The sequence below is a fragment of the Giraffa tippelskirchi genome, chromosome Y, assembly GCF_054371585.1.
Source record: "Giraffa tippelskirchi isolate mGirTip1 chromosome Y, T2T-mGirTip1v1.2.pri, whole genome shotgun sequence".
Lineage (NCBI taxonomy): Eukaryota > Metazoa > Chordata > Mammalia > Artiodactyla > Giraffidae > Giraffa > Giraffa tippelskirchi.
In genome coordinates, this window is record NC_137290.1 from 24,763,548 (window position 1) to 24,786,290 (window position 22,743).

A 22,743-nucleotide genomic window follows, 5' to 3' on the forward strand; every position below is an offset into this window, starting at 1 on the left:
GAGCAGGACAAGGACTTGAGCTGGGCCTGCCTACCTTTAACCTTCTTGATACCCAATGTGGTTGATTTTGAGCACAGGAGAAGAAGTCTCTTAGAAAGTAATAGTTGCTTCCAGCAGTCAGGTCATTTTGAACCTAAGCAGTTTCCTTTCCAATATGTTCACTTACATGTCTCAAGTGGTTATCGATGCTAAGACATTGGACAGGTCTGAAATTGATAAAAGCATTCAGGTCAAACACCTTGATAAGTTTATTCTCCCTTACCTCCCCTCACACTGCCCAGGCATCTCAAAATACATTTTCTTACTAGAGTATAAGGTTTTCTGGGTGAGCGGCACCAGACTGCTGAGTTCTTCTTCAGGCCTGTAGAAATCCAAGGGGCATTGTATGATGCACACATGAGCCCGTTTTCTGCCATATTTGCATTTAGCTGACATGGGCCCCAGGCCTCTCAACCTTGGCGCTATTGACATTTTATGCTGGACAGTTCTTTGTCCTGTTTATTCAAGGATGCTTAGCAGTATCCCTGGCCTTTACAAACTGGATGTCAGTAGCATCTACCCAGTGGAGGACTTCAAAAGTGTCTAGACAAAGCTCAATCTCACCTAGTTGTGAACTGCTGCCTGAGTCTTCGCAGTTCTCCCTTTACTGCTGTTGGGGACTGAAAGAGCAGTGGCTTCTTTCAAACTTGCCACACCCCAGGCATGTTGGCAAAGCCTGCAGTGGAACATCAGTTCAGTTCAGTTCAGTTCAGTCGCTCATTCGAGTCTGACTCTTTACGACCCCATGAATTGCAGTACGCCAGGCCTCTCTGTCCATCATCAACTCCCGGAGTCTATCCAAACCCATGTCCATCGAGTCGGTAATGCCATCCAACCATCTCGTCCTCTGTCGTGCCCTTCTCCTCCCGCCCCCAATCTTACCCAGCATTAGGGTCTTTTCTAATGAGTCAACCCTTCGCATGAGGTGCCCAAAGTTTTGGAGTTTCAGCTTCCACATCAGACCTTCCAATGAACACCCAGGGTTGATCTCTTTTAGGATGGATTGATTGGATCTCCTTGCAGTCCAAGAGAATCTCAAGAGTCTACTCCAACACCACAGTTCAAAAGCATCAATTCTTTGGTGCTCAGCTTTCTTCACCGTTCAACTCTCACATCCATACATCACCACTGGAAAAACCATAGCCTTGACTAGACGGACTTTTGTAGGCAAAGTAATGTCTCTGTTTTTAAATATGCTATCTCGGTTGGCCATAACCTTCCTTCCAATGAGTAAGCGTCTTTTAATTTCATGGCTGCAATCACCATCAGCAGTGATTTTGGAGCCCCCCAAAATAAAGTCTGACACTGTTTCCCCATCTATTTCCCATGAAATGATGAGACCAGATGCCATGATCCTGCTTTTCTGAACGTTGAGCTTTAAGCCAACTTTTTCACTCTCCTCTTTCATCTTCATCAAGTGGCTCTTTAGTTCTTCTTCACTTTCTGCCATAAGGGTGGTGTCATCCACATATCTGAGGTTATTGATATTTCTCCCGGCCATCTTGATTCCAGCTTGTGTTTCTTCCAGCCCAGCGTTTCTCATGATGTACTCTGCATATAAGTTAAATAAGCAGGGTGACAATATATATCCTTGATGTACTCCTGTTCCTATTTGGAACCAGTCTGTTGTTCCATATCCAGTTCTAACTGTCGCTTCCTGACCTGCATGCAGGTTTCCCAAGAGACAGGTCAGATGGTCTGGTATTGCCATCTCTGTCAGAATTTTCCACAGTTTATTGTGATCCACACAGTCAAAGGCTTTGGCATAGTCAATAAAGCAGAAATAGATGTTTTTTTCTGGAACTCTCTTGCTTTTTCAATGATCCAGCGGATATTGGCAATTTGATCTCTGGTTCCTCTGTCTTTTCTAAAACCAGCTTGAACATCTGGAAGTTCACAGTTCACGTATAGGTGAAGCCTGGCTTGAAGAATTTTGAGCATTACTTTACTAGCCTGTGAGATGAGTGCAATTGTGTGATAGTTTGAGCATTCTTTGGCATCACCTTTCTTTGGGATTGGAATGAAAACTGACCCTTCCAGTCCTGTGGCCACTGCTGAGTTTTCCAAATTTGCTGGCATATCGAGTGCAGCACTTTCACAGCATCACCTTTGGGGATTTGAAATAGCTCAACGGGAATTCCATCACCTCCACTAGCTTTGTATCTAGTGGTGCTTTCTAAGGCCCACTTGACTTCACATTCCAGGATGTCTGGCTCTAGGTGAGTGATCACACCATCGTGATTATCTGGGTCGTGAAGATCTTTTTTGTACAGTTCTTCTGTGTATTCTTGCCACCTCTTCTTAATATCTTCTGCTTCTTTTAGGTCCATACCAGTGGATCATAGGAATGATTTAAAAGATATTTAGCCCATTGGTGAAGCAGTCAGTGAATTTCTCAGCTGGCTTGGCAAGTGGGTATTGATATGCCCAAGAAAGATAAGAATTAATTAAGGGCCCAGGAGACACGTGGCCTAAGAACAAATTGGAGATTGTAGCCATAAAAACTCTTGTAGTTTGTGAGTTACATACACGGATAGCCAGGTTTAATTATGTAGCTCAGTGGTAAGGAATCTGCCTGCCAATGCAAGAGACGCAAATTTGATCCTTGGATTGGGAAGATCCCCAGGGGAAGGAAATGACAACCTACTCCAGTAGTCTTCCCTGGAGAATTCCATGGACAGAGGAGTGTTGTGGTCTATATAGTCCATGGGATCACAAAAGAGCTGGACATGACTTAGTGACAAAACAGACAATGGGCAGCTTCTGACAGGACCCATCTTCTCAGTTCTGTGTCCCCTGGGGTTTTCTTCGTCTCACTGCTTAAAGCAGGAGGGGGGATGGGTTTTGAGCTTTTATCCTCTGTGTTTGTATCATTGTGAACTGTTCAGGTTCCTGAACCTCAGTTCCTGGAATTCATTGAAAGAGGATGGAATATCTCTCAGTGATATGGGGCAGGAAGAGAGAGAGCAGTTGAGTCAGTCAGGAAGGATGGATCACCACCTCATCCCTTAAAATTATGAGTGGCATCTGAAACATCCAATTCTGTGTGGATTGGGGTTTGAGGGAGCACTTCTGATGCTGCATAAGGCAACGGGAGTAGCATTTTTTCAATAAAGTTTGTGGAATTGTTGGGTCCCAGATGGCAGTGTTCCTATGAGTGATAGATTTATACTATTCCTTTCTTTCTGAAGTACATTGTTTGTTTAGTTGTGGGTTTTTTCACTGCTTCCAGAAAGGATTTCAGATATACTGATAAAATGGAAATCAAGAGAGCGAGAAAAATGAACATGAAATAGTGAGAGATGTAGGGAAATTTTGTATACAGAAATAACTATGTCAGCCTTCAGAATTAGCAAAGTCACTCTTCCTTTTTGACCCTGAGCTTCCTGAAGTTGAAGTGAAAAGGGAAAAAACATATGAGTGCTTTAAAATAGCTCATGCCCCCCCCCCCCAAATAGAAAGCACTCCAGGTGATAAAATGAAGCTGAGCTGTTCCTCTCACTGGTGTCGGAAGGAAGTTTCTCTAGGATCCTCTGAACTTGGTGGGAATTTTACGCAAAGGATGATTCTGAAACAAGAAGTCAGTTAGAGGAACTTCACAGAAGTTGAAATCCAGAGCCACCTGAGGATGATTTCGGTCTTGAAGAATTGGCTTCATGTCAGACTCTGCAGTTGAGCATCTTTTCAAAGGTGTGCTTTCACTTACGTGTTTATTAAGTGACTGGTGTTTTGAAGAGTGCTTGGTGACCTCCAAGTGATCTTCAGTTAGGAGTGCAGCTTATACAGAGAAACTGAATCCTCAGATCGAAAGATGGCTTTTCTAGCTAGAGGTCCCAGAGCAGAGGCTAAGGGAGCTCGCTTCAGGACCTTGACTCCACGTACAGGTGTCATATCAGTCGTTTCCAGCCTTCTCTTAAAAAGTCCCTTTTTAATGTACAAGACTGCGACCTAGGTCTGATATAAGTAGGCTAGTTGGGTGGGGTCGCCTTTGGAGTGTTGACCTTTAAGAAATTCACTTCTTTTTGAGACAGCAGGTGAGTGCATACTCCCAAAGTTTTAGGACAAATGGAATTTTCCATGGCCTTTCCTCTCCCTCCCCACTGCCCCAGTAAACCTTCCATATCCTTTAGAAATTAAAACGTTTTAGTGTATAAATGAAGACTCCCCAAAAGTGTGTCAAGCCTGGAAAGTTTTCAGATTGCATACTCCTGCTTTGTTGTTGTTTATTTGTTTGTCTTTTAATTTGGAAAAGAGCTCGAATGGGACTCTTTCAGAGCAGTTACCACTCTGCTCAAAGCCAGTCGTTTGCTTTGGCAAGATGAGAGAGAGAAAGGACCTTTTTGTGGTTGCCCTTTGCCCAAGGAGGTATCAGACTAGCTAATCCACAAGGACAGCATATTTTTAATCACATGGCAGAAAAGAGAGGCACAAATGTTGCTTTTGCTTTTGCAAGTTAGAAGCCTTGCCTGTGGGATCTCTACGTTTTACAAGGGGCAAGCTCAAAGCCACTTCTGCCCCTGCAAGGGGAAGGGGTAGAGGCTGTGACCGATATCTGAAAGGTTATCCTGGGAAAGGATGGGGGCAACCTCACTCTAGGTAGAGCTCTTCTCCCAGCCCCACCCTGTGTTCTGGCCCAGGACTTTGGTTGAATTCTTCCCCGGAGGAGCAAGAGGGACAGTCAGTTGTGTAACCACCAAGACCCCCTCCCCCCTCCGCCCTCGGGTGGAAAAGTCAACCTGTCAGCATACTTTTCCTTTCACACTCCTGGATTTTCCTAGAACGACAGCTAACTGAAAATGTCCCCTAGAATAATCAAGAATTCACGTCTTTTCTGGGTGACAGAAATCTAAAAATGACAGGCATGGAGTCATGCAGTGGAAGCATGCTGAGCCCCTCAAAAAAGGTGTTGTCATTAAGGGCTTCCTTGGTGGCTCAGATAATAAAGAATCTGCATGCAATCCCGGAGGCCCAGGTTTCTTTCCCTGGGTTGGTTAGATCCCCTGGGGAAGGAAATAGCAACCCACTCCAGTATTCTTGCCTGGGAAATCCCATGGACAGAGGAGCCTGGAGAGCTACAGTCCATGAGGTTGCAAAAGAGTTGGACACGACTGAGCGACCTCACTTTCAGTCTTTATTAAACCCAGTTTGAGGTCCAGGCACATTGTCTGAGATCAAGGATGCTGACTTGCATCCGTGTTTTTTTTGTGTGAACCCGAGGGAATCCTCTCTGGGGATGCATGTTCATCTCTCCAGTGCCTGGGGCCCCTGCAGTCGTAACAGACTCCTTCCCCTTACAGATAAATACTCATGTGGTCACCCCCGGGCCAGCCCTTCTCACTGCCTGACCTCACCCACCAAAATTCTGCCTATTCCTGGGCATGTCTTGGCTAAAACTGTTCTCTTCCAAATTTTCCCTGCTGTCTGTTGAAATGCTGCCCTCCATTCTCATAGCTCATTTTCTCCCAGAAGATGCACTCCAAAAGGAAGCATTTTTCAAACTCAGTCACTCGTAGTCATTATTTTTGTCATTCCCAAAACCTGCTTGTTCACGTATTGCCTTAGTATATTTTCTTATCTGAAGCAGCAGCTGTTTAAAAAAATGAACTCAATTTTGAACTTAAACTTAACTACCACACAGTAGGGAAAACAGTATTTTGTGCTGTGCATAAAAGATGCAAAATGGAGAACTGCAGTCAAAACGAAAGCAAGGCTTCTAAATTCTCCATAAATACCATTGTGCTGGGGATGGTTCTGTCCTTGGTGTGGAGTTCCCTTGAGTGATAGGTGTCAAGACTGCCAGGACCACACTGAGACTTCTCGTGAAGGAATTAGAAGAGATGAAAGGGAATATTCTTCGTTCTGGGTGATTCATTGGTATTCAGTGCTTTGGCCACTGGGAGGCTGTCTGGTTCCTTGGGGTACATGCTCTGTAGGTTTCCTATCCAAGCAAAGGATTCCTGTTAATGACCAGAGGGAATTTGGCTAAGTCTTTCTCAAAGTGCTTACTAACTCTAACTTTGTAAAACAAGGTACTTGCAACGATTCTGTTCAGCCAGTGGGTCATCGACTAGCAGGTGGGCAACTCCAGGCCAAGGGCTGGGTCATGTTGGCCTCAGTCCCTCAGAGGTCTTGACAAGTTTCTCAAATATCAGCAAGCCCACATTTGAGTACCCCAAGGAGCCTGATATTTGAAGCTAGCACACACTGAAGAAGTGGCTTAATCATGTAAAGCAAGAATGTGCCCATTCACGTGGAGGCCCTTGGCATGGCAGCCTGGGATGGTCACTTAGAACTCACTGGCCTGGAGACCCTGCAGGTCAGCCTGAGTCCCGTCAACTTTCTGTTTTGTTTTTTCATGTGTTGGCTTCCGTTATAGGTGAAGCTTCATCATCCACAACAGCGGGCAGCCGGTCTCCCCCCAAAATGCTGGTCCTCACCCACTCATCCTCCCAAACTCACATGGCTGGGGTCACGGCCACCAACAGCACCATCTGCACGGTCACGGCCCAGCCACCACCACCACCAGCAGCAGCAGCAGCCTGAGAAACCCGGTGAAAAAGCAGAGGCCAGTTTTACCGAAGGAGACTGCCCTGGCCATGCAACAGGTTGTGCGGACCTCATCAAGTAAGTTTCAAACGTCCACCCAAAAGAGGCACATGCAGAAGATGCAGCACCAGCAGAAGCTGCAGCAAAGCCAGCAGCAGCAGCCTCAGTCTTCCAAGAGGACGAGATATCAGAACAGACAGGCTGTGAAATGTACCAAGCCTCCCTATCTGCACTCCATGGCACCAGCTCTTTTTTTGCCACATGGACAGGAGAAAAATAGTCCTTGTTTTATTTGTTTACTTCCCCTTGGTTGCCTGGCCACTGTATCCTAGAGGCCTGACACGTTCCATTTGGCATTATTTTTAAAAATTAATTTGCAGCTTGCTGTTTTACTTTTCTCTTTTCTTTTCTCATTTTACAGACAGTGCATACATGTCTTCTTAGAACGAAGTGAAATGGATACCTAGACACACAAAAATCTATTGTCTTGATTGAATTCATATTTCATTCTCCACCCTTTCTCAGAGGTATTGTTAACCATAAGATCTTTTTCTAATATGTACGTGTATGTATTTCCGTATAAGTTGGCTTAAAGCTCAACATTCAGAAAACTAAGATCATGGCATCCGGTCACATCACTTCACGGCAAATGGATGGGGAAAGAGTGGAAATAGTGGCTGACTCAAATTTTCTGGGCTCCAAAATCACTGCAGATGCTGATTGCAGCCATGAAATTTAAAGATGCTTACTCCTTGAAAGGAAAGTTATGACCAAGCTTGACAGCATATTAAAAAGCAGAGAGACATCACTTTGTCAGCAGAGGTCAGTCTAGTCAAGGCTATGGTTTCTCCAGTGGACATGTATGGATGTGAGAATTGGGATATCAAGAGGGCTGACAACAAAAGAATTTAAGCTTTTGAGCTGTAGTGTTGGAGAAGACACTTAAGAGGCCCTTGGACTGCAGGAGATCCGGCCAGTCCATCCTAAAGAAGATCAGTCCTGGGTGTACATTGGAAGGACTGATGCTGAAGCTGAAAGTCCAATACTTTGGCCACTGGATGCAAAGAGCTGACTCATTTGCAAAGACCTTGGTGCTGGGAAGGATTGAAGGCAGGAGGAGAAGGGGAAGGCAGAGGATGAGATGGTTGGATGGCATCACCGACTCAACAGACATGGGTTTGGGTGGACTTCGGGAGTTGGTGATGGACAGGAAGGCCTGGTGTCCTGCAGTTCATGGAGTCGCAGAGTGTTGGACATGACTGAGGGGCTGAATAGAACTGAAGTCTCTTATGTGTGAACCTTCAAGTTGGGAATTTTGAAAGACGTGAATGTTTGCATGTTTAATCCTGTAAGTTAGTTCACCTCCCTGGCGTACACTGTCACCCGCACACATCCTCTACAAGTCGTTGTGCTTTGTGTGCTTTACTGTACAGAGTGCAGTATTACAGTATCTTTATTTCAAGCCCAGGACGTCCATAAGCAAGCATAAAAGCAGCAGTGATGTACCTGGTATTGTACTATCTAGCTGATTGTGTGAGTTGGTTGCTTAGGCTAACTTTGTTGGACTTCTACAAAGAAATTGCACTTATGACCGTGCTCTAGGAATGGAACTTGTTCATAGGTAGGTCACTCACTGTCCTATTTATTTTGAAAATCTGGTCTTTTTCACTTTAAATGGCTTTTACTGCAGCACCTCTCAGAAAAGATGGACCACTTGTATTTGTTTTTTTTTTGTGTTTGTTTGTTTGTTTAAGCAGAACTTCTCATGAATTTGAATTAACCCACTGACAACCATCTGGGGGAGGCCAGCAGAGACCAGGCTTCCCACTCTTTGATTCAGCAGATGACATTAACCGTATCGTGATTCTGGAGCTTCCAAGCCCTATTGACAGCAAACACCCAGATGCACTTTATAGGTCTTTCTGTCTCCATACAGATCTGCAGGCTGAGGATTTAGATACAAAGGGGAAGCCAGAATTGAAAGAGACACGTATACCCCAGTGTTCATTGCAGCCCTGTTCATAATAGCCAGGATAGGGAAGCAACGTAGATGTCAATGAGCAGACGAATGGATAGGAAAGCCGTGGTACAAATACACAATGGAATATTACTCAGCCATTAAAAAGAATACATTTAAATCAGATCTAATGAGGTGGATGAAACTGGAGCCTATTATACAGAGTAAAGTAAGCCAGGAATAAAAACACAAATACAGCATACTAATGCATATATATGATTCAGAAAGATGGTAATTATAACCCTAAATGCGAGACAGACAGGGAAAGAGACACAAAGGTATAGAACAGGATTTTAGACTATTTGGGAGAGGACAAGTATGGGATGATTAGGGAGAATGGAATTGAAACATGTATATTATTGCATGCAAAATTAATCGCCAGTCCATTTTTCATGCATGAGACAGGGTGCTCGGGGCTGGTGCACTGGGATGACCCAGAGGGATGGGATGGGAAGTGAGGTGTGGGGAGGGTTCAGGATGGGGAACACATGTACACCCGTGGCAGGTTCATGTCTATGTATGGCAAAACCAATAAAATAATGCAAAGTAATTAGCCTCCAAATAAAATAAATAAATTTATATTTAAAAAATTAAAAAAACAATAATAATGGAGAATTTGAACAAGGAATAAATATATAACTGTATGGGGGGGGAACCTCCAGTGGCTGCACCAACAGGAGCTCTCAGGCATGAAATACAACTTGGGTAAGTGCTGCTGACCTGGCCTCCACTGACAAAGGTTCTGGATAGGAACTTCTTGGCATGTCTAGAGTTAGGCCCAAATGTGCACTGAGTCAAAAGTAGGCCAGGCCGCCTTACCACTCTTAGGGAGAACACAGCATCCTAGGGAGTCTAACCTGGAGAAACCAGGTATGAAGCAAGAGCTGGCAGAAACCTGTTTTCCTCTCTTCCAAATACCAACATCAGCAACAAATTCATCACAACAGCTGTGGTAGCTTCTCCTGCTTGTGAGCTCTGACCTGTTGTAAAATTGCGAGAAGTCTCAGTAGCCTGAGCAGTTGGATAATTGTCCTGTCAGCCCAGTGATCAGTCCTGATGCCCTGTCTGGAAGATTAGATCTGCTGCCACTAAACACATCAAAAAGGAAATATACCCAAGTTGTAGCCGCAGCTCTGCTCATCTTAGCTGTGTGCCTCAGTTTCCTCATCTGTGAAATGGGTATTATAGGAGTATACACCTCCTTAAGGTTGGAGTACGGATTAAAAGAGTTCATATTTATAAAGTCTTTACAACAGTGCCTACAGATCATAGGTACTCTGTATTTGATAGAGAAACAAGCTTATACAAATGATAAATTTCAAAGTGAATTGAGTGGACATTTTTCAGAGGTTTTATGTGAGTACTTCCTGCAGAATCACCGCAGGGCCCCATTTTCAGTATCCTCAGGACCTGACGTTCATGATCATGCTGACATTCATGGTCAGCATGGTGGATGCCCGTTCTACAGATAAAGACGTTGGATCTCAGGGAAGCTGGGTGAGTCTCTGAACGGGCTCATATGACCAGGACATCCCCGACCCAAGGATTCACACCTGATAGGATTCACCTTCGGACCTGGTGTGAATGAGCCCATGGCTTGGGATGGACGATGAAGTCGGTATCCTCTCCCCTCCCCTCCTCTGGCAGAGCTGACCAAGGCAGAGATGCGGCAGAGCCTAGAAATGGAGCACGACCAGCTCATTGCTGAGGTGAAGAAGCAACTGGAGCTGGAGGAGCAGCAGGCAGTGGCCGAGACCAAGAGGAAGCTGTGGTGTACCAACTGCAAGAAGGAGGCCGTTTTCTACTGCTTCGGAATACCAGCTACTCTGACTACCCCTGCCAGAAGGCCCACTGGCCTGAGCACATGAAGTCTTGCACCCGGTCAGGTGGGACTTAGGAGTGTCCCCTGGCCCTGACTGTGGTGGACGGGCCCTTGGCTCCTCCTGGATCACAGGGCACTTGCCACGCTCACTCACCACAAGTGACTCCTACATACACGAGAGTAGCAGGCAGACACATAGCCAAGTCTCCAGGCACCATTGTCTCCACCCTCCAGTTTACTTGGCAGCATTCACTTGTGTGAATGGAGCTTGTAATGACAGCCCAGATGACTTTAGCTTCATGTGGTTTGCTGTGGTTCTCTGCTGGGGGCAATATTTGTCTCTGCCCAAAGCAATGTGGGCATTCCTGGTAGCTAAGATGGTAAAGAAACTGCCTGCAATGCAGGAGACCTGGGTTCATTTCCTGGGTCGTGAAGATCCCTTGAAGAAGGAAATGGCAACACAATCCAGTATTGTTGCCTGGAGAAGGCCACAGACAGAGGAGCCTGGCAGGCTACATTTCATGGGGTTGCAAAGCGCCGGACATGACTGAGTGACTAAGCAGACACACACACACACACACACACACACACACACACACACACACATCAAATGCATCTTCTACCCCTTTCTACAATGCACAAGCAGCATTATACAAGCCAGCCCCCACCATGGAGCCCATCTTGGACTCAAGGCTTTAACAATCATTAGTTCTTACATGAAGGACAAAGTGCTGCTTTGGAACTAATCTGTCTTTTAAATCTCTTTCCAAAGCACGGCAAGCAGATCCCAGGCCAGGAAACTCTAGCTGGAGACATCACCTAGTAAGACTTGATTAATAATATGTATTAGTAATATTTTATACTTAGTGCTCATGTATAGCCAATACTAGATTTCTGTATTTAGAAGTAGAAGTCTCCACTTCAAAGAATATATTTAAGTACAAATAACATAAATAATGTAACAAGGAAATGTGTCAGTAGAGTGCTAAATTTTTCAAGGGTTGTAGATAAATGACCCAAGTTTCAGAAGCTCTAGGCAGGGGTTCGCAAGCTTTTTTTAAGAAGGTCTAGAGAATAAACATTTTATGATTTGTGGTCCATGTGGTCTGTGAAAACCTCTCAACTATGCTGTAACAGAGTGATAGCGAGTGCATGGGGATGTACACTCGTCTAAAATAGGAAATTATGAAACTGGAAGAGTTGTACTGTTTGCTTCACGAACATGCTTATATCTCCAGAATGATTTAATCAAACTTAAATCAGTTCAGGTCAGTTCAGTCACTCTGTCATGTCCGACTCTTTGCGACCCCTAGAACCACAACACGCCAGGCCTCCCTGTCGTTCAGCAACTCCCAGAGTTTACCCAAACTCTGCTGGATGGCGGTGATGACATCCAGCCACCTCATCTCCTGTTGTCCCCTTGTGCTCCTGCTCCCAATTATTCCAGCATTAGGGTCTTTTCTGGTGAGTCAATCGTTCATATCAGGTGGCCAAAGAATTGGAGTTTCAGCTACAACATCAGTACTTTCAGTGAACACCCAGGGCTGATCTTTAGGATGGACTGGTTGGATCTCCTTGCAGTCCAAGGGACTCTCAAGAGTCTTCTCCAACACCACAGTTCTAAAGCATCAATTCTTCGGGGCTCAGGTTTCGTCACAGTCCAACTCTCCCATTCATTCATGACTACTGGAAAAACCATAGCCTTGACTAGATGGACTTTGGTTGGCAAAGTAATGTCTCTGTTTTTTAATATGCTCTCTAGGTTCGTCATAAGTTTCCTTCCAAGGAATAAGGGTCTTTTAATTTCATGGCTGCAATCACCATCTTCAGTGATTTTGTAGCCCCACAAAAAAAAAGTCTGACACTGTTTCCCCATCCATTTCCTATGAAGTGATGGGACCAGTTGCCGTGATCTTAGTTTTCTGAATGTTGAGCTTTCAGCCAACCTTTTCACTCTTCTCTCTCACTCTTAAAAATGAACATATTTTCACACACAGTCTGGAATTCCTGTGTCTGGGAAGGCTTCGATCCAGCTATTCAGGGCCCACACTGTAACCTGGGTGGAGCTGGTTGGTATGTCTTAACACATGGTGGTTTGCACAGAGCAGGGTTCCCCGCAGTCCTGGGAACTACTATGCTCGGCGTATATGTGACTTCTGTCCCCTTCTGCACTCAACTACCACCCCTCAGCAGGAAGTAGACCCCGAGGTGAACACGGAAACATTGATAAGTTATCCCAGGGCACCTCCTCCGAAACTCAGGCAGCCCCCCTGGAAACCAGTGCCTTGAACGCGAAGAGGACGCTAGCTGAGAAATGCAAGGACAGTGGCTCGGTGAGTATCCATCGCACACACCTAGGGCCAAGCAGAATCTCAGAGGAGCCCACTCCCAATGCCACGGTGATTCCCGTGATGTGGGAAGTTGTCTGTCTTCAGGCTGCATGTAGAGGTGACAGAGTCTCTGCAGGGCTTCTTCTCCCCAGGTGTGTGTTGAGGGCAAGTGTGGTCTAGTAGAACCTTCTGTGATGATGGGAATGTTCTACATCCCCTCTGCCCATTGTGAGAACCTCCGACCAGCCTCATGTGGCACTTGAACTATGAGCACTTGAACTGGGGATAGTGTGACCAAAACTTGGATTTCAGGTTAATTTAATTAAATCAATTTAATGATAATTAATGTAGATGCAATAGCCATGGGTGGCTGGTGACTGTCATATTGGACACAGACGTCAAATTTCTTATTTTCCCAGGGGGTGCCATATGGATTGCATGCAGACTTATTTTAGAGGACACACTGGTCATTTTTTACATTTGTAATCATTATGATTTTAATTCATGTGCATCAGGGAAAAACATCAATTCATCCCAGAAGTCAAACCTCTTTGACTTCATTGATATCATTGACTAGGAAGAGGTTATTGTGGAATAAAAGTGAATTGATATAATATGATTTAATATATAGGCAGCCTTCTCTATCCATGGATTTCTCATGTGTACATGCAACCAACCAAAATTCCATCTCTGTTTGGTTGAATACGTGAATGTGAAACCGTTGGATACAAAGGCATAGTTGTATTCATCCTTCTAGGGCATTTTATATAAGGAACTTGCACGTCCTTGGATTTTAGTATCCTTGGGAGGTCCTGGAACCATTCCACCTTGGGTCCTAGGGGATGGCTGTATATCCTTTGGGGATAGGGTAGAAATCCAGAGAGTGGAATAGGTCAGAGAGGGGGGAGTTGACAAGCAGTGTTCTTGAACCTGAGGCTCTAGCATTGAGTAAGGGACCTCCCTAGTTCTGTGTCCAGGGAGATGGAGCAGAAAAGGGCACAGGGCTTAGGCCACACTGACTGGTCTGGCCTTCCCTCCCTGAGCATGCCAGGCAGAGGGCGTGAAGGTGTTGTCGGGGCTGTGATGAGCACCCGCATGGATCCCCGGGCTTCCCTGGGGTGGGGTAGGGGGGAGGCCCTGTTTAACACAGTGCCTTGGCTCCATCTGTCTCTTTCTGTGTTTCTAGATCCTTGACCTCTCTGGGTCCAGGGAAATACCCTCTCCTTTCTCTTATGCTCCAAGATAGACTCTGGTAAATGGCCCCCTGATGGTTGTATGTACTCTCATGTTCCACAGGGGCAGAGGGGAGCCATCTCCTCCAGGGGAGCCTGAAGGGTTCAGGGACGTGGTTTGCAAACTGTGGTTCCTTAGTGATCTTTGAGGGAACCCTGGGCTGGTCAGTAGAGGTGAGGGATAGCTGAGCAAGCAGCTTTGAGGCATTTCTCCAAGTCGAGAATTTACCTTATTTGTGTGAGTTTTGTGGGTTTTTTTGTTTGTTTTTTGTTTTTTGCTGTGTTGTGTTTGTTTTTTTCAGTTCTGAATCTAAGACAGAGAGAGTTTCTATTGTTGAACTGGGGAGGGGTAGAAAATACACTTGGTTTGGACAGTTCTTCTGCCCTCAGAAATGACCATAGTAAATTAAACTGTGTGAATCCGTCCCTGAGGTACCAGCACCCACAGTCCGTGGAGGCCTTCAGAGGAGAAAAGCATTTCTACAGAAGTGATCTTTCTGTAGAAATTTTTCCTCTCAAGGAATAAGCTGGCAGGCTGTTTTGGGGAGATTATCTGGCACTAACTTTTCTAGTTCTCTTCTGTGGAATTTGAGCTGTGTTCTTTAGGCTTTCCCCTGCACCCTCTCAAATAAGTTTTAGGGCATTCTAAAATGGTTCATTCTCAGTGAGAACAATTCTGCTTCTTTCAGGGTCCTTCAGCTCCAGGGTCTTTCTCTCTCCCAGATTATTCTCTTCAGCTGAAAACCAAATTTTCTTTGTTAGTTAGTTTCTGCATATTGAGTACTTAGAGTAAGAAATGATGTATCTTGTTAGGGTGGCTGGAGGTTTCCCAGTGGCACTGGAAGCGGGGTTTAGGTCCAGCAGAAAAGATGGGAGAGTGGCATGAGCTGATTATAGGGGGAATACGAACATGTATAGGCATGGAAGTATGGCTGAACCGCCTGTCAATTCCCTTCTCACTCTCACTCGGGTCTTGTGACTGCATCTGGAGGACACGTTGAGTTTGGAGCTGAGTGTCTTCCTCATCCCTTCTTCTAGCTTCTCTTTTTAACAATGGCAGAGCAGACTTCAGACTTCAACAGCAGCGCAGCACCCACCTCGAGTTTTCTGCTACAGTTGGGTGTTCATTATGTTGATTTGTGGAGTTGCCGTCTGTGTAGCGCAGGTATTCTGATTTCCTGCTTTTGGTGTTGATAGAGTTTCTGTTTGAGTTAAGTGGAATGTGAGTTTAGGAACACCAGCTGAGCCATAAGTAGGGGGACATGGGAAGTGTCAAAGCCATGGAGGTGGTTGGCCGGGAGAAGGGTTCAAGTTGGGAAAACACTGCTGCAGGCAGGGAGCCCTGCTGGGGATTTGGAGTAGCCAAGTGGTGTCATCCACATGGGAAGATGAGGATTGGTGATGCTGTGGGGTATGGAATCTGGTGTGACAAGGAGGCTTGCATGTACAAACGTGGTTGGGAGATACAGCATCTCCCAGTCGTGAGGTGGATGAGGTGTTTCTTGGCCCGGGGCTTGTTGGACCACCCGTCTTTATCAGAACTGCCGTTGTCAGGTGAAAGCAGCCAGAGATGGCACATAAAGAGATGTTCCTGTGCTGCAGTGAACTTGCCCTTGGGAAAGCAGGCATTGGGCTGGATTTGGCCTGTGGACCATCATTGGTTGACCCCCCGACCTGAAGCACCCTAGTGTGTGAGAGGATACAAAGGGAGGATGGAGAGAGGAAGTAAGAGTCTAGAGATGCTGGTGAGTTGGTGCAGAGGCTGGAGTGGGGAGAAGAACATCTCAGGGAGCCTGATGACTATGGGGGAGGGAGGGAAGGAACCCAAATTGTCAGCATTCATGAGGGAGTGTTTAAGGATTATTCTAGAGTGTGAGCTGAGCCGGAGGTTCCTGGAGGACTCATCAGGACTGTGAGCTCATGCCTGTTCATTTCCCCCTGTTTGCACTCCACAGCCATCTGGCTGAAGGCTTATGTCAAAGTAGACAGACCAGCTCATTTTGTCATTCCTCATATGCCTCCGGACTTCTGTTTGTGCTCACTGCTTGCTGACAGTGGAGGTGGAAGCGGGAGGAAAGCTGAACGTTACAAACATGGAGGTTCCTGTGCTCTTTATCAGCTTCTGGAAACAGGCTGGTTAAGATGAGGGTCTAGTTGAGAGAAAGAAAGGTTAAATAGGAGATAGGAACTTCCTTGGGGTGTCCATATGCCTTTCCTGTTCACTTGTCTCTTCAGCTGAAGAGTTTAAAGTGATGCATGCATATCGAGTTGACCCTTGAACAACATGGGTTTGGACTGTGCAGGTCCAAGTCTGAGTGGATTTATTTTCCTGTAATGAATACATTGCTACACAATCTGTAGCTGGTTGAATCTGTGGATGTGGATATGGAGGGCTGACCGTGAGACTAAGTTTCCATGGAATCTGGTGTCCATGGTGGGTCGTGGAATGAATCCCCTGTGCCATCCCTGATACAACGGGATATGTGTAGTCAGAGAAAATAAAATCACACAGGGGAAAACAATTCCTCGTCCCAGTCTTCATGGCTATTTTTTGCACCCTGTACTTATTTATAGATAACTTGTTTCCTCATATTTCTGTTTCTTGACTTTATCTAGACATTGCGTGTTGACTTCTCACTTGAGAAGATGAGAATCGGGGTCACTTACCACCTCTCTTCTCCCCTCTCTCCCAGACCACTCTGTCACTGTTTGACGTGCTCTATGGGCTTCCTTGCTCCAATACAACACTTATTCCTTAGTTCATGTTCTCCAGCTGGAGGAAACTGTCTCTGGACCCCTCTCTTGGTGCACATTTCCTCCCTCACCTCTCCTCCATTGTCATTTTCAGACTTTTCCATCTTCCTGCTCTGATTTCCCATCACCAAGGTGGAGAGAACTTGTGCATTCTATTCTATAACTGTAGTTGGTCCGTCTCAGTTCTGGCTGTTGGCTGAGTCATAAATGTGGCCAGATGACCATCTGTGTGTCCATCATTATGGTCGTTCTGTTTGTCTCAGAGTCAACTAGTGCACTGTGATTACATTTCCATCTCTGTACAGCCTTACTTTTCCCTGCGTGTTTCTTCTCCCCGCTCACTGCTCTCATATCTTCAACCATTTCCCTGCCAAATTCTTTGCCATAACAGTTGTTTTCTTGAGACACTTTTCATGTCACACATTTTGGGCTCTTCCATTTCAAATAAGTATGTGTCTGTGTCCTACCGTCATGGCTGAGGTGTGGTCCACTGAAATCTCACCTGTGGCTCCTTCCTCAACTCTTCTCACTCCATGCACCTCCATAATACTCTTTCCTGATCTGTCATTAGCCTTGGCAGTCGATTCAAGATTATATTTACCCTAAATAATCTAGGTTCCTTTGATGGAGCCTTGCCACCTAAGTGTGGTGGAGCCAGCGCCTCCAGTTTCCCTGGATGAACTAAGCTCTTGGCAGAGTGGTTCTGAAGGAAATTTGCTTTCAAACTTCTGGGAATGTATGGCTTTTACATCATGGTATGCCTTATTTCCACCTGTAATCTCGTGCAGCATCCAGAGATCTTAGTTCATGGTTTAATATACATTTGTAAAAGCCTTAGTCTTCTATGAATGCCTCAAGTTGGAAAATGGCAACACTGACCCAGCAGTTCTCCAGTGCTAAGATCAGTAGCCTGTTGGACAGCAGGATAGAGAGCTGGTGGGTTTGTATGGACTCGAGCTCTCTTCCATACTCTAGCCCTCAGCCAGTCTCTGAGGTTGCCTTGCTGTCTCTTCAGTTAGCAACAGGTGTGACAAATCACCTGCCTCTGCCCCCAAACATCACAGAGCGCCAGCCTCACCCAAACTACCCAGCACAGAAGTGGAAGTATGAACCAACTTCATGGCAGCCAACGGGGATCTTTTCCCAGCAGGCAGTGTGCTCGTCTCTTGAGTGACTGTGTGTGTGTGTGTTTTCTTTGTGAGCATGCCTTTTCCTGAGTGATGGGTCTTGGCTTTGCCTGGTTTCTTCCTCGCTGTGCTCCTGATGGCCATTGGAAGCAGCAGTAGGAAATGAGAGAGAGAGGATGGATGGTCTGGCCTCTGTCTCTCTCTCTCTCTCTCTCCTGTTTTTATTTTATTTTATTTATTTATTGACCATGCTAAGCAGCTCATGAGATCTTAGTTCCCCATGTAGGCATTGAACCTGCACCCTTGACAGTGAAAGCACCAGGTCCTAACCACTGAACAGCCAGGGAATTCCAGATCTGGCTTCTTGAAGGGGCTTCATCCTTGCTCTTTTCATGATGAGTCCTGGATTAACACCCATTTCCTCCGCAGTGACTGGCTGAATCAGCCAGCGTGCCCTGTCCTGTCCACGGGAGAGGTTAGGCTCTGCACTTACTCAGGTGGCCTGGCTCCGGGATGTGGCTTCTGTGCTAAGTAAGCTAAGCCCTGCTGCCTAGCTGGTCTCCGCCTTCAGCAGAGCTGGGGAGATTCGATGTGACTTGAGTATATTGTTGTCAGTTTCTGCGTCGTGATGACCAGCTCCATCACCGACCTTCCAGAGGACTAACAATGTAGGTGTCACAAGTAGAGAAGAATGTTTAAGAAGGGGTGGATTTGGATTCAAGAACCCTAAGAGAGCTCCACCCTGGACCCCAGCTCTGTCCACCACAGTAGCACTCCCTTTGGGCCATAGATGCAAGTGATGAGGGTGTGTTCTCTCCTGAGTGAATATGTGATTTGGGAGATCCTTATCACTGTCTTTGCTGCTTCCCTTTCAGAACCAGAGCTCAGAACCAAACACAACCTGCGTATCACTAGGCAATAATAAGAGTACTTTCTCTTCTAGGTGATGATCTGGTCCCTTGTTCCCCCACTCTGATTCTGTCTCTAAGTTTGACAGTCGACTTCTTGTGTTCAAATATTATCATCCCACCTCAAGAAGTTAAAAAAAAGAAAAAAAAGTTGTGTCCCAATCTGTCTGAACTTGGTAAATGATCTAACATATGATGAGATCTTAGTGATGTGCTGGCAGGTCTCTCAGAGTCGGCCATCCCGCTGAGCCTGCAGGCTGGGTGTCTCCCCACTGGACAGACACCTCATTTGGCTCTTCCTTCAGTGTCCTCACATCTTACTCATCCACGATGTAGCTCCTTATGGTGCACATGTCCTTGAAACTCCCTTAGCCCTTACTGTGGGTCTTTCATCCTTCTGTTGATCCATTAGCTTGTCCATCCTGGGAGCCAGGTGGGGTTAACCATTAAGCCCAGGTGGGCTTAATCATTCTGGTCCTCACTTCTTTTCCTTTGGCTGGTTGAGGTATAATTCTGCTTTCAAGTTGCCTATACAGTGATGAAACAAACTCCATTAACAGAATTAAGTAGATTGAACACCAAATCTCAGTGCCTTTCTTGGTGCCCAAGGTTAAATATAACAAGAGCCTGGGGTTCTTTGTGTCTACACATGCAGTAAGAGTGCCTGGTCCCAATTACTGCATAAGAAACCTTTCTCGATACGTTAGTATGTTTCCCCACTCATCTTTATTTTCTCCGAGCACGAAGCCCTTCTGTTTTTCCAACCAGCTCTTGTTAAATCCTTAAAGACCCAAAAATTCAGGTCAGTAAATGATGGCAGGATTTTCCCCCTGTGTGTTGGAGAGTTGGGAGGGGAAGGTGGCTTCCTGGGGAAGCAGGTGCATATCAAGTAGAAGGGGATGGGAAGGCATGCTAAATCTCCTTTTCCCCTTGGCTTTCCCCCTCCCAGACCATTCCCAGAGCAGTAAATCCACTTGCTGGAGCGGCAGTGAGCAGAAGCAAAGCTCCACCCGCTCTGAGCAGAACACTGGTACCAGTTCAAAGAGCCTCATCCTGAAAGAGTCCCACCGGGACACGTTCTGTACCTAGGGACATGCCAGGACACAAGCCACCCACTCCATGGAGGGAAACAACTCAGGCACCTGGGAAATCTGAAACGGCAAAGAAACATGAGATGGAGGACTGCCACCCTCTGACTTGGCCTCTGCAACTGGCATGGAGGGCAGGGCACATTATTTCATGTCTTGCATTATCCTTGACTGAGGACTCTTCCACCCACATGAAACCTTTGCTTTAGATGTAAATAATACACAATTTGTGGCTGTCATCAAGCCTAGAGTACCTTCCCCTTTTCACACTTGTACTAACTTTAACTTATTAAAAAAAAAAAGAGAGAGAGAGATAAAGAGAAAGAGAAAAACAAAACAAAAGACACACCCAACAACAAAAGGAATGTTTGGATGCTGGAGAAAGGATGGTCACCCAGCCAGTCTGTCACAGGGGTACAGAGAGGGCACAGGGGTTGTTTTACGGTGCACAGCTCCTCCTCTGTGACACCCTGTGAGCTGTTTCCATTTGTACGTCTGTACACAGCACATTGGGATCAAGAATTTCCAGCACAGAATTTAGTGCTGCTATGGACACATCACATGCACCCACTGGCCCCTTTCAAGTACTATGTTACCATGTTTTCAATGGGAAGCTCTCTGGACCAAAAGGGCACATAGATGTGCTCATTAATCTGATGTGATTTCCAGGATGACTCTACTCCAATAAAAGGGACAAATGAAAAAAATCCATATCTTTGTTTACATATGATTAACTAGAAACAACCCTGCTCACCTCAGTTTGCAGAAGAGAAGACCGTAGAAGCCATTCAAGTCCGAAGCTCCAAAACAGAGATTTTCTTTACTTTGTGGTTCCTTTAAAGATACTCAAACCTTCTTGGTAAGAGATGGCCATGCCTCATAGAAGTGAAAAGTCAAAGGCAAGACACACGTGGAGGACATTTGAGCCTGAGATGAAGCATGTATGTGATATTTATACAATGGAATTTTAGGTTTTTATGTCAGTGTGAAACGAAGGCAGTTTGAGGGGAAGCAGGACACCACTCTGCCGTTACACTCCGTATGCTGTAGTACCATTTTGTATGTATGTTCAAGAAGCATTGAACAAAGCAAAAAGGTGATGTATGTATAGGATAAAAATTAATTGTACGATATCATTCCAGTACATTCTGTTGTACATTTTAGTCTTGTTTTCTTTCTTTTCATTATTGATAAGAGGATGCGAACTGTACAGTTTCCAGCTAGTTACTCATAATAGAAAATAAATAGAAAAGAGAGTACTAGAAGAAAACAAGAAAGAACATTTGTCAATTGCAGTTGTCAAAAGATACAAAAACCTAGCCTTATTTGTGAAGCATAATTGCTTTTCACATACAGAAGTATTTTTTTCACAATTGTTTTGCATAACATTTGTATTAAACTTAAATATCTTGTCTGATGAGGGTGTTTCTTTGTGACTGAACCAGTGGATTCACGAGGTATGTTCTTATGGGTTCTCCCTACCCCCTAATTTTTTCAGAATCTTCACCTTTTTTATTTTTTTATTTTATTTTATTTTTTTAAAATAAATTTATTTATTTTAGTTGGGGGCTAATTACTTTACAATATTGTAGTAGTTTTTGCCATACATTGACATGAATCAGCCATGGGTTTACATGTGTTCCCCTTCCTGGACCCCCCTCCCACCTCCTTCCCCATCCCATCGCTCTGGGTTTATCCCATTGCCCCAGCCCTGAGCATTTGTCTCATGCATCGAACATGGAATGGTGTTCTGTTTCACATATGATATTATACATGTTTCAATGCTATTCTCCCAGAACGTCCCACCCTCACCTTCTCCCTCAGAGTCCACAAGACTGTTCTATCCATCTGTGTCTCTTTTTCTGTCTCGCATATAGGGTTATCATTACCATCTTTCAAATTCCATACATATGCATTAGTATACTGTATTGGTGTTTTTCTTTCTGGCTTCCTTCACTCTGTATAATGGGCTCCAGTTTCATCCATCTCAATAGAACCGATTCAAATGTATTTTTTCAATGGCTGAGTAATATTCCATTGTGTATATGTACCCCGGCTTCCTTATCCATTCGTCTGCTGATGGACATCTAGGTTGCTTCCATGTCCTGGCTATTGTAAACACTGCTGCAATGAACACTTGGGTACACGCGTCTCTTTCAATTCTGGTTTCCTCGGTGTGTATGCTCAGCAGTGGGATTGCTGGATCATATGGCAGTTCTATTCCCAGTTTTTTAAGGAATCTCCACACTGTTCTCCTTAGTGGCTGTACTAGTTTGCATTCCCACAACAGTGTAAGAGGGTTCCCTTTTCTCCATACCCTCTCCAGCATTTATTGCTTGTAGACTTTCGGATAGCAGCCATTCTGACTGGTGTGAAATGGTACCTCATTGTGGTTTTGATTTGCATTTCTCAAATAATGAGTGATGTTGAGCATCTTTTCATGTGTTTGTTAGCCATCTGTATGTCTTCTTTGGAGAAATATCTGTTTAGTTCTTTGGCCTATTTTTTGATTGGGTCGTTATTTTTCTGGAATTCAGCTGCAGGAGGTGCTTGTATATTTTTGTGATTAATTGTTTGTCTGTTGCTTCATTTGCTATGATTTTCTCCCATTCTGAAGGCTGTCTTTTCACCTTGCTTATAGTTTCCTTTGTTGTGCAAAAGCTTTTCATTTTAATTAGGTCCCATTTGTTTATTTTTTGCTTTTATTTACAATATTCTGGGAGGTGGGTCATGGAGGATCCTGCTGTGATTTATATCAGAGAGTGTTTTGCCTATGTTTTCCTCTAGGAGTTTTATAGTTTCGTGTCTTACGTTTAGATCTTTATTCCATTGTGAGTTTATTTTTGTGTATGGTGTTAGGAAGTGTTCTAGTTTCATTCT

At 45.0% G+C, this 22,743-nt stretch overlaps 1 pseudogene; it reads left to right on the plus strand.

Moving 5' to 3' along the window:
• The window catches only part of LOC145537750 (MYND-type zinc finger-containing chromatin reader ZMYND8-like), a 46,288-nt pseudogene extending 26,424 nt beyond the window's left edge, over nt 1-19,864 (plus strand).
• Nucleotides 19,865-22,743: the final 2,879 nt, after the last annotated feature.